The sequence below is a fragment of the Microtus oregoni genome, unplaced genomic scaffold (assembly GCF_018167655.1).
Source record: "Microtus oregoni isolate MIOR12 unplaced genomic scaffold, Mior012 000050F_004, whole genome shotgun sequence".
NCBI classification, from domain to species: Eukaryota; Metazoa; Chordata; class Mammalia; order Rodentia; family Cricetidae; genus Microtus; species Microtus oregoni.
Window position 1 is genome coordinate 296699 of NW_024543228.1, and position 16064 is coordinate 312762.

At 40.6% G+C, this 16064-nt stretch overlaps 1 protein-coding gene across 1 annotated transcript in view; it reads right to left on the minus strand.

Annotated features, from left to right (window-relative positions):
- Positions 1-16064, minus strand: part of LOC121436864 (sushi repeat-containing protein SRPX2) — a 142652-nt gene that overhangs the window by 19283 nt on the left and 107305 nt on the right. The gene's annotated exons all lie outside the window — the stretch shown is intronic.

A 16064-nucleotide genomic window follows, 5' to 3' on the forward strand; every position in this document is an offset into this window, starting at 1 on the left:
ATACAGACACACACAAACACACACAAAAACACACACACAAACACACACAGACATACACATATCACATACACACACAAACACACACAAACACGCACACACAAACACACACAGACATACACAAACACACACACAAACACACACAAACACACACACAAACACACACACAAACACACACACAAACACAAACACACACAGACACACACACAAACACACACAAACACACACAAACACACACACAAAAACACACACACAGACACACACAAAAACACACACACAAACACACAAACAAACACATACACACACATACACAAACATACAAAAACACACACAAACACACACAAACACAAACACAGACACACACACAGACACACACACAAACACACACACAAACACACATACACACACAAACAAACACACAGACACACATACAGACACACACAAACACACACACACAAACACACACACACAGACATACACATATCACATACACACACAAACACACACAAACACGCACACACAAACACACACAGACATACACAAACACACACACAAACACACACAGACACACACACAAACACACACAAACACACACAAACACACACATAAACACACACACACAAAAACACACAGACACACACACAAACACACACAAACACACACACAAACACACACACAGACACACACACAGACACACACACAAACACACACACAAACACACATACACACACAAACAAACACACAGACACACATACAGACACACACAAACACACACACAAACACAAACACACACAGACATACACATATCACATACACACACAAACACACACAAACACGCACACACAAACACACACAGAAATACACAAACACACACACAGACACACACACAGACACACACAAACACACACACAAACACACAAACACATACACACATACACAAACACACACATACACAAACACACACACAAACACATAAACACAAACACAAAAACACACACACAAACACACACACAAACACACACACAAACACACACACAAACACACACAAACACGCACACACAAACACACACAAACACACACACAAACACACACAAACACACACAAACACGCACACGCAAACACACACACAAACACACACAAACACGCACAAACACACACAAACACGCACACACAAACACACATACACACACACAAACACACACACAAACACACACAGACATACACAAACACAAACACAAACACACAAACACACAGAAACACACACAAACACGCACACACATACACACATACACACACAAACACACACACAAACATGCACACACAAACACACACAGACATACACAAACACACACACAGACACACACACAAACACACACAAACACACACAAACACACACAAACACACACACAAACACAAACACACACAGACACACACACAAACACAAACAAACACACACACAAACACACACACAGACACACACACAGACACACACACAAACACACATACAAACACACACACATACACAAACAAACACATACACAAACACACACACAAACACACAAACACACACAAACACACACAAACACACACAAACAGGCATACACAAACACACACAAACACACACAAACAAACACACACAAACACACACAAACACACACAAACACACACAAACACGCACAAACACTCACAAACACGCACACACAAACACACATACACACACAAAAACACACACACAAACACACACACAAACACACACAGACATACACAAACACAAACACACAAACACAAACACACAAAAACACACACAAACACACAAAAACACGCACACACATACACACATACACACACAAACACACACACAAACACACACACAAACACATACACACATACACAAAAACACACATACACAAACACACACACAAACACGCAAACACAGACACACAAACACACACAAACACACACACAAACACACACACAAACACACACACAAACACACACAAACACGCACACACAAACACACACAAACACACACACAGACACACCCAGAGACACACACAAACACACACAAACACTCACAAACACGCACACACAAACACACATACACACACACAAACACACACACAAACACACACACAAACACACACAGACATACACAAACACAAACACACAAACACAAACACACAAAAACACACACAAACACACAAAAACACGCACACACATACACACATACACACACAAACACACACACAAACACACACACAAACACATACACACATACACAAAAACACACATACACAAACACACACACAAACACGCAAACACAGACACACAAACACACACAAACACACACACAAACACACACACAAACACACACACAAACACACACAAACACGCACACACAAACACACACAAACACACACACAGACACACACACAAACACACACAAACACACACAGACATACACAAACACAAACACAAACACACAAACACACACACAAACACACACAGAAACACACACAAACATACACAAACACACACACACAAAAACACACACAAACACACATACACACACAAACACACATACACACACAAACACACACACAAACACACACAGACATACACAAACACAAACACACAAACACACACACAAACACACACACAAACACACACACAAACACACACAAACACGCACACACAAACACACACAAACACACACACAGACACACCCAGAGACACACACAAACACACACAAACACTCACAAACACGCACACACAAACACACATACACACACACAAACACACACACAAACACACACACAAACACACACAGACATACACAAACACAAACACACAAACACAAACACACAAAAACACACACAAACACACAAAAACACGCACACACATACACACATACACACACAAACACACACACAAACACACACACAAACACATACACACATACACAAAAACACACATACACAAACACACACACAAACACGCAAACACAGACACACAAACACACACAAACACACACACAAACACACACACAAACACACACACAAACACACACAAACACGCACACACAAACACACACAAACACACACACAGACACACACAGAGACACACACAAACACACACACAAACACACATACACACACAAACAAACACACAGACACACATACAGACACACACAAACACACACACAAACACACACACAAACACACACAGACATACACATATCACATACACACATACACAAACACACACATAATCAAACACACACAAACACAAACACACAAACACACATACAGAAACACACACAAACACAAACGCACACACAAACACATCCACACATACACAAACACACATACACAAACACACACAAAAACACATAAACACAAAAACACACACACACAAACACACACACAAACACACACACAAACACACACACAAACGCACACAAACACACACACACAAACACACACAAACACACACAAACACGCACACACAAACACACACACAAACACACACAAACACGCACAAACACACACAAACACACATACACACACAAACACACATACACACACAAACACACACACAAACACACACAGACATACACAAACACAAACACACAAACACACACACAAACACACACACAAACACACACAAACACGCACACACATACACACATACACACACAAACACACACACAAACATGCACACACAAACACACACAGACATACACTAACAAACACACACAAAAACACACACAAACACACACAAACACACACACAGATACACACACCGACACACACACAAACACACACAAACACACATACACACACAAACAAACACACAGACACACATACAGACACACACAAACACACACACAAACACAAACACACACAGACATACACATATCACATACACACACAAACACACACACACGCACACACAAACACACACAGACATACACAAACACACACACAAACACACACAGACACACACACAAACACACACAAACACACACACAAACACACACACACAAAAACACACAGACACACACACAAACACACACAAACACACACACAAACACACACACAGACACACACACAGACACACACACAAACACACACACAAACACACAAACAAACACATACACACATACACACACATACACAAACACATACAAAAACAAACACAAACACACACACAGACACACACACAAACACACACACAAACACAAACACACACAGACACACACACAAACACACACAAACACACACAAACACACACACAAAAACACACACACAGACACACACAAAAACACACACACAAACACACAAACAAACACATACACACACATACACAAACATACAAAAACACACACAAACACACACAAACACAAACACAGACACACACACAGACACACACACAAACACACACACAAACACACATACACACACAAACAAACACACAGACACACATACAGACACACACAAACACACACACAAACACACACACAAACACACACACACACATACATACACATATCACATACACACACAAACACACACAAACACGCACACACAAACACACACAGACATACAAAAACACACACACAAACACACACAGACACACACACAAACACACACAAACACACACAAATACACACATAAACACACACACACAAAAACACACAGACACACACACAAACACACACAAACACACACACAAACACACACACAAACACACACACAGACACACACACAAACACACACACAAACACACATACACACACAAACAAACACACAGACACACATACAGACACACACAAACACACACACAAACACAAACACACACAGACATACACATATCACATACACACACAAACACACACAAACACGCACACACAAACACACACAGACATACACAAACACACACACAGACACACACAGACACACACAAACACACACACAAACACACAAACACATACACACATACACAAACACACACACAAACACATAAACACAAACACAAAAACACACACACAAACACACACACAAACACACACACAAACACACACACAAACACACACAAACACGCACACACAAACACACACAAACACACACACAAACACACACACAAACACACACAAACACGCACACGCAAACACACACACAAACACACACAAACACGCACAAACACACACAAACACGCACACACAAACACACATACACACACACAAACACACACACAAACACACACAGAAACACACACAGACATACACAAACACAAACACAAACACACAAACACACAGAAACACACACAAACACGCACACACATACACACATACACACACAAACACACACACAAACATGCACACACAAACACACACAGACATACACAAACACACACACAGACACACACACAAACACACACAAACACACACAAACATACACAAAAACACACACACACAAACACACACAGACACACACACAAACACAAACAAACACACACACAAACACACACACAGACACACACACAGACACACACACAAACACACATACAAACACACACACATACACAAACAAACACATACACAAACACACACACAAACACACACAAACACACACAAACACACACAAACAGGCATACACAAACACACACAAACACACACAAACAAACACACACAAACACACACAAACACACACAAACACACACAAACACGCACAAACACTCACAAACACGCACACACAAACACACATACACACACAAAAACACACACACAAACACACACACAAACACACACAGACATACACAAACACAAACACACAAACATAAACACACAAAAACACACACAAACACACAAAAACACGCACACACATACACACATACACACACAAACACACACACAAACACACACACAAACACATACACACATACACAAAAACACACATACACAAACACACACACAAACACGCAAACACAGACACACAAACACACACAAACACACACACAAACACACACACAAACACACACACAAACACACACAAACACGCACACACAAACACACACAAACACACACAAAGACACACCCAGAGACACACACAAACACACACAAACACTCACAAACACGCACACACAAACACACATACACACACACAAACACACACACAAACACACACACAAACACACACAGACATACACAAACACAAACACACAAACACAAACACACAAAAACACACACAAACACACAAAAACACGCACACACATACACACATACACACACAAACACACACACAAACACACACACAAACACATACACACATACACAAAAACACACATACACAAACACACACACAAACACGCAAACACAGACACACAAACACACACAAACACACACACAAACACACACACAAACACACACACAAACACACACAAACACGCACACACAAACACACACAAACACACACACAGACACACACAGAGACACACACAAACACACACACAAACACACATACACACACAAACACACACAAACACACACAAACACACACACAAACACAAACACACACAGACATACACAAACACACACACAAACACACACAGACACACACACAAACACACACAAACACACACAAACACACACACAAACACAAACACACACAGACACACACAAAAACACAAAAACACACACAAAACACACACACAGACACACACACACAGACACACACAAAAACACACACACAAACACACAAACAAACACATACACACACATACACAAACACATACAAAAACACATGCAAACACACACAAACACACACACAGACACAGACAGAGACACACACACAAACACACACACAAACACACATACACACACAAACAAACACACAGACACACATACAGACACACACAAACACACACAAAAACACACACACAAACACACACAGACATACACATATCACATACACACACAAACACACACAAACACGCACACACAAACACACACAGACATACACAAACACACACACAAACACACACAAACACACACACAAACACACACACAAACACACACACAAACACAAACACACACAGACACACACACAAACACACACAAACACACACAAACACACACACAAAAACACACACACAGACACACACAAAAACACACACACAAACACACAAACAAACACATACACACACATACACAAACATACAAAAACACACACAAACACACACAAACACAAACACAGACACACACACAGACACACACACAAACACACACACAAACACACATACACACACAAACAAACACACAGACACACATACAGACACACACAAACACACACACACAGACATACACATATCACATACACACACAAACACACACAAACACGCACACACAAACACACACAGACATACACAAACACACACACAAACACACACAGACACACACACAAACACACACAAACACACACAAACACACACATAAACACACACACACAAAAACACACAGACACACACAAACACACACAAACACACACACAAACACACACACAGACACACACACAGACACACACACAAACACACACACAAACACACATACACACACAAACAAACACACAGACACACATACAGACACACACAAACACACACACAAACACAAACACACACAGACATACACATATCACATACACACACAAACACACACAAACACGCACACACAAACACACACAGAAATACACAAACACACACACAGACACACACACAGACACACACAAACACACACACAAACACACAAACACATACACACATACACAAACACACACATACACAAACACACACACAAACACATAAACACAAACACAAAAACACACACACAAACACACACACAAACACACACACAAACACACACACAAACACACACAAACACGCACACACAAACACACACAAACACACACACAAACACACACAAACACACACAAACACGCACACGCAAACACACACACAAACACACACAAACACGCACAAACACACACAAACACGCACACACAAACACACATACACACACACAAACACACACACAAACACACACAGAAACACACACAGACATACACAAACACAAACACAAACACACAAACACACAGAAACACACACAAACACGCACACACATACACACATACACACACAAACACACACACAAACATGCACACACAAACACACACAGACATACACAAACACACACACAGACACACACACAAACACACACAAACACACACAAACACACACAAACACACACACAAACACAAACACACACAGACACACACACAAACACAAACAAACACACACACAAACACACACACAGACACACACACAGACACACACACAAACACACATACAAACACACACACATACACAAACAAACACATACACAAACACACACACAAACACACAAACACACACAAACACACACAAACACACACAAACAGGCATACACAAACACACACAAACACACACAAACAAACACACACAAACACACACAAACACACACAAACACACACAAACACGCACAAACACTCACAAACACGCACACACAAACACACATACACACACAAAAACACACACACAAACACACACACAAACACACACAGACATACACAAACACAAACACACAAACATAAACACACAAAAACACACACAAACACACAAAAACACGCACACACATACACACATACACACACAAACACACACACAAACACACACACAAACACATACACACATACACAAAAACACACATACACAAACACACACACAAACACGCAAACACAGACACACAAACACACACAAACACACACACAAACACACACACAAACACACACACAAACACACACAAACACGCACACACAAACACACACAAACACACACACAGACACACCCAGAGACACACACAAACACACACAAACACTCACAAACACGCACACACAAACACACATACACACACACAAACACACACACAAACACACACACAAACACACACAGACATACACAAACACAAACACACAAACACAAACACACAAAAACACACACAAACACACAAAAACACGCACACACATACACACATACACACACAAACACACACACAAACACACACACAAACACATACACACATACACAAAAACACACATACACAAACACACACACAAACACGCAAACACAGACACACAAACACACACAAACACACACACAAACACACACACAAACACACACACAAACACACACAAACACGCACACACAAACACACACAAACACACACACAGACACACACAGAGACACACACAAACACACACACAAACACACATACACACACAAACAAACACACAGACACACATACAGACACACACAAACACACACACAAACACACACACAAACACACACAGACATACACATATCACATACACACATACACAAACACACACATAATCAAACACACACAAACACAAACACACAAACACACATACAGAAACACACACAAACACAAACGCACACACAAACACATCCACACATACACAAACACACATACACAAACACACACAAAAACACATAAACACAAAAACACACACACACAAACACACACACAAACACACACACAAACACACACACAAACGCACACAAACACACACACACAAACACACACAAACACACACAAACACGCACACACAAACACACACACAAACACACACAAACACGCACAAACACACACAAACACACATACACACACAAACACACATACACACACAAACACACACACAAACACACACAGACATACACAAACACAAACACACAAACACACACACAAACACACACACAAACACACACAAACACGCACACACATACACACATACACACACAAACACACACACAAACATGCACACACAAACACACACAGACATACACTAACACACACACACACAAAAACACACACAAACACACACAAACACACACACAGATACACACACAGACACACACACAAACACACACACAAACACACATACACACACAAACAAACACACAGACACACATACAGACACACACAAACACACACACAAACACAAACACACACAGACATACACATATCACATACACACACAAACACACACACACGCACACACAAACACACACAGACATACACAAACACACACACAAACACACACAGACACACACACAAACACACACAAACACACACACAAACACACACACACAAAAACACACAGACACACACACAAACACACACAAACACACACACAAACACACACACAGACACACACACAGACACACACACAAACACACACACAAACACACAAACAAACACATACACACATACACACACATACACAAACACATACAAAAACAAACACAAACACACACACAGACACACACACAGACACACACACAAACACACACACAAACACATACACACACATACACAAACACACATACAAACACACACATAAACACACACACAAACACATACACACACACACAAACACACACATACACAAACACACACACAAACACAAACACACAAACACACATACACAAACACACACAAACACACACACAAACACATACACACATACACAAACACACACATACACAAACACACACACAAACACACACACAAACACATACACACACATACACAAACACACATACAAACACACACATAAACACACACACAAACACATACACACACACACAAACACACACATACACAAACACACACACAAACACAAACACACAAACACACATACACAAACACACACATACACAAACACACACACAAACACACACACAAACACACACACAAACACAAACACACACAGACACACACACAAACACACACAAACACACACAAACACACACACAAAAACACACACACAGACACACACAAAAACACACACACAAACACACAAACAAACACATACACACACATACACAAACATACAAAAACACACACAAACACACACAAACACAAACACAGACACACACACAGACACACACACAAACACACACACAAACACACATACACACACAAACAAACACACAGACACACATACAGACACACACAAACACTCACACAAACACACACACAAACACACACACACACAGACATACACATATCACATACACACACAAACACACACAAACACGCACACACAAACACACACAGACATACACAAACACACACACAAACACACACAGACACACACACAAACACACACAAACACACACAAACACACACACAAACACAAACACAAACACACACAGACATACACAAACACACACAAACACACACAGACACACACACAAACACACACAAACACACACAAACACACACACAAACACAAACACACACAGACACACACACAAACACACACAAACACACACAAAACACACACACAGACACACACACAGACACACACAAAAACACACACACAAACACACAAACAAACACATACACACACATACACAAACACATACAAAAACACACAAACACACACAAACACACACACAGACACACACAGAGACACACACACAAACACACACACAAACACACATACACACACAAACAAACACATAGACACACATACAGACACACACAAAGACACACAAAAACACACACAGAAACACACACAGACACACACACACAAACACACACAGACATACACAAACACACACACAAACACACACAAACACACACACAAACACACACACAAACACAAACACAAACACACACAGACACACACACAAACACACACAAACACACACAAACACACACAAACACACACACAAACACAAACACACACAGACACACACACAAACACACACAAACACACACAAAACACACACACAGACACACACACAGACACACACAAAAACACACACACAAACACACAAACAAACACATACACACACATACACAAACACATACAAAAACACACACAAACACACACAAACACACACACAGACACACACAGAGACACACACACAAACACACACACAAACACACATACACACACAAACAAACACATAGACACACATACAGACACACACAAAGACACACAAAAACACACACACAAACACACACAGACACGCACACACAAACACACACAGACATACACAAACACACACACAAACACACACAAACACACACACAAACACACACACAAACACAAACACAAACACACACAGACACACACACAAACACACACAAACACACACACAAAAACACACACACACAGACACACACAAAAACACACACACAAACACACAAACAAACACATACACACACATACACAAACATACAAAAACACACACAAACACACACAAACACACGCACAGACACACACACAGACACACACACAAACACACACACAAACACACATACACACACAAACAAACACACAGACACACATACAGACACACACAAACACACACACAAACACACACACAAACACACATACACACACAAACACACACAAACACACACAAACACACACACAAACACAAACACACACAGACATACACAAACACACACACAAACACACACAGACACACACACAAACACACACAAACACACACAAACACACACACAAACACAAACACACACAGACACACACACAAAAACACAAAAACACACACAAAACACACACACAGACACACACACACAGACACACACAAAACACAAACACACACAGACACACACACAAAAACACAAAAACACACACAAAACACACACACAGACACACACACACAGACACACACAAAAACACACAAACACAAACACACAAACAAACACATACACACACATACACAAACACATACAAAAACACACGCAAACACACACAAACACACACACAGATACACACAGAGACACACACACAAACACACACACAAACACACATACACACACAAACAAACACACAGACACACATACAGACACACACAAACACACACAAAAACACACACACAAACACACACAGACATACACATATCACATACACACACAAACACACACAAACACGCACACACAAACACACACAGACATACACAAACACACACACAAACACACACAAACACACACACAAACACACACACAAACACACACACAAACACAAACACACACAGACACACACACAAACACACACAAACACACACAAACACACACACAAACACACACACACACAGACATACACATATCACATACACACACAAACACACACAAACACGCACACACAAACACACACAGACATACACAAACACACACACAAACACACACAGACACACACACAAACACACACAAACACACACAAACACACACATAAACACACACACACAAAAACACACAGACACACACACAAACACACACAAACACACACACAAACACACACAAACACACACACAGACACACACAAAAACACACACACAAACACACAAACAAACACATACACACACATACACAAACATACAAAAACACACACAAACACACACAAACACAAACACAGACACACACACAGACACACACACAAACACACACACAAACACACATACACACACAAACAAACACACAGACACACATACAGACACACACAAACACACACACAAACACACACACAAACACACACACACACAGACATACACATATCACATACACACACAAACACACACAAACACGCACACACAAACACACACAGACATACACAAACACACACACAAACACACACAGACACACACACAAACACACACAAACACACACATAAACACACACACACAAAAACACACAGACACACACACAAACACACACAAACACACACACAAACACACACACAAACACACACACAGACACACACACAAACACACACACAAACACACATACACACACAAACAAACACACAGACACACATACAGACACACACAAACACACACACAAACACAAACACACACAGACATACACATATCACATACACACACAAACACACACAAACACGCACACACAAACACACACAGACATACACAAACACACACACAGACACACACAGACACACACAAACACACACACAAACACACAAACACATACACACATACACAAACACACACATACACAAACACACACACAAACACATAAACACAAACACAAAAACACACACACAAACACACACACAAACACACACACAAACACACACACAAACACACACAAACACGCACACACAAACACACACAAACACACACACAAACACACACAAACACACACAAACACGCACACGCAAACACACACACAAACACACACAAACACGCACAAACACACACAAACACGCACACACAAACACAGATACACACACACAAACACACACACAAACACACACAGAAACACACACAGACATACACAAACACAAACACAAACACACAAACACACAGAAACACACACAAACACGCACACACATACACACATACACACACAAACACACACACAAACATGCACACACAAACACACACAGACATACACAAACACACACACAGACACACACACAAACACACACAAACACACACAAACATACACAAAAACACACACACACAAACACACACAGACACACACACAAACACAAACAAACACACACACAAACACACACACAGACACACACACAGACACACACACAAACACACATACAAACACACACACATACACAAACAAACACATACACAAACACACACACAAACACACAAACACACACAAACACACACAAACAGGCATACACAAACACACACAAACACACACAAACAAACACACACAAACACACACAAACACACACAAACACACACAAACACGCACAAACACTCACAAACACGCACACACAAACACACATACACACACAAAAACACACACACAAACACACACACAAACACACACAGACATACACAAACACAAACACACAAACATAAACACACAAAAACACACACAAACACACAAAAACACGCACACACATACACACATACACACACAAACACACACACAAACACACACACAAACACATACACACATACACAAAAACACACATACACAAACACACACACAAACACGCAAACACAGACACACAAACACACACAAACACACACACAAACACACACACAAACACATACACACATACACAAAAACACACATACACAAACACACACACAAACACGCAAACACAGACACACAAACACACACAAACACACACACAAACACACACACAAACACACACACAAACACACACAAACACGCACACACAAACACACACAAACACACACACAGACACACCCAGAGACACACACAAACACACACAAACACTCACAAACACGCACACACAAACACACATACACACACACAAACACACACACAAACACACACACAAACACACACAGACATACACAAACACAAACACACAAACACAAACACACAAAAACACACACAAACACACAAAAACACGCACACACATACACACATACACACACAAACACACACACAAACACACACACAAACACATACACACATACACAAAAACACACATACACAAACACACACACAAACACGCAAACACAGACACACAAACACACACAAACACACACACAAACACACACACAAACACACACACAAACACACACAAACACGCACACACAAACACACACAAACACACACACAGACACACACAGAGACACACACAAACACACACACAAACACACATACACACACAAACACACACAAACACACACAAACACACACACAAACACAAACACACACAGACATACACAAACACACACACAAACACACACAGACACACACACAAACACACACAAACACACACAAACACACACACAAACACAAACACACACAGACACACACACAAAAACACAAAAACACACACAAAACACACACACAGACACACACACACAGACACACACAAAAACACACACACAAACACACAAACAAACACATACACACACATAAACAAACACATACAAAAACACAC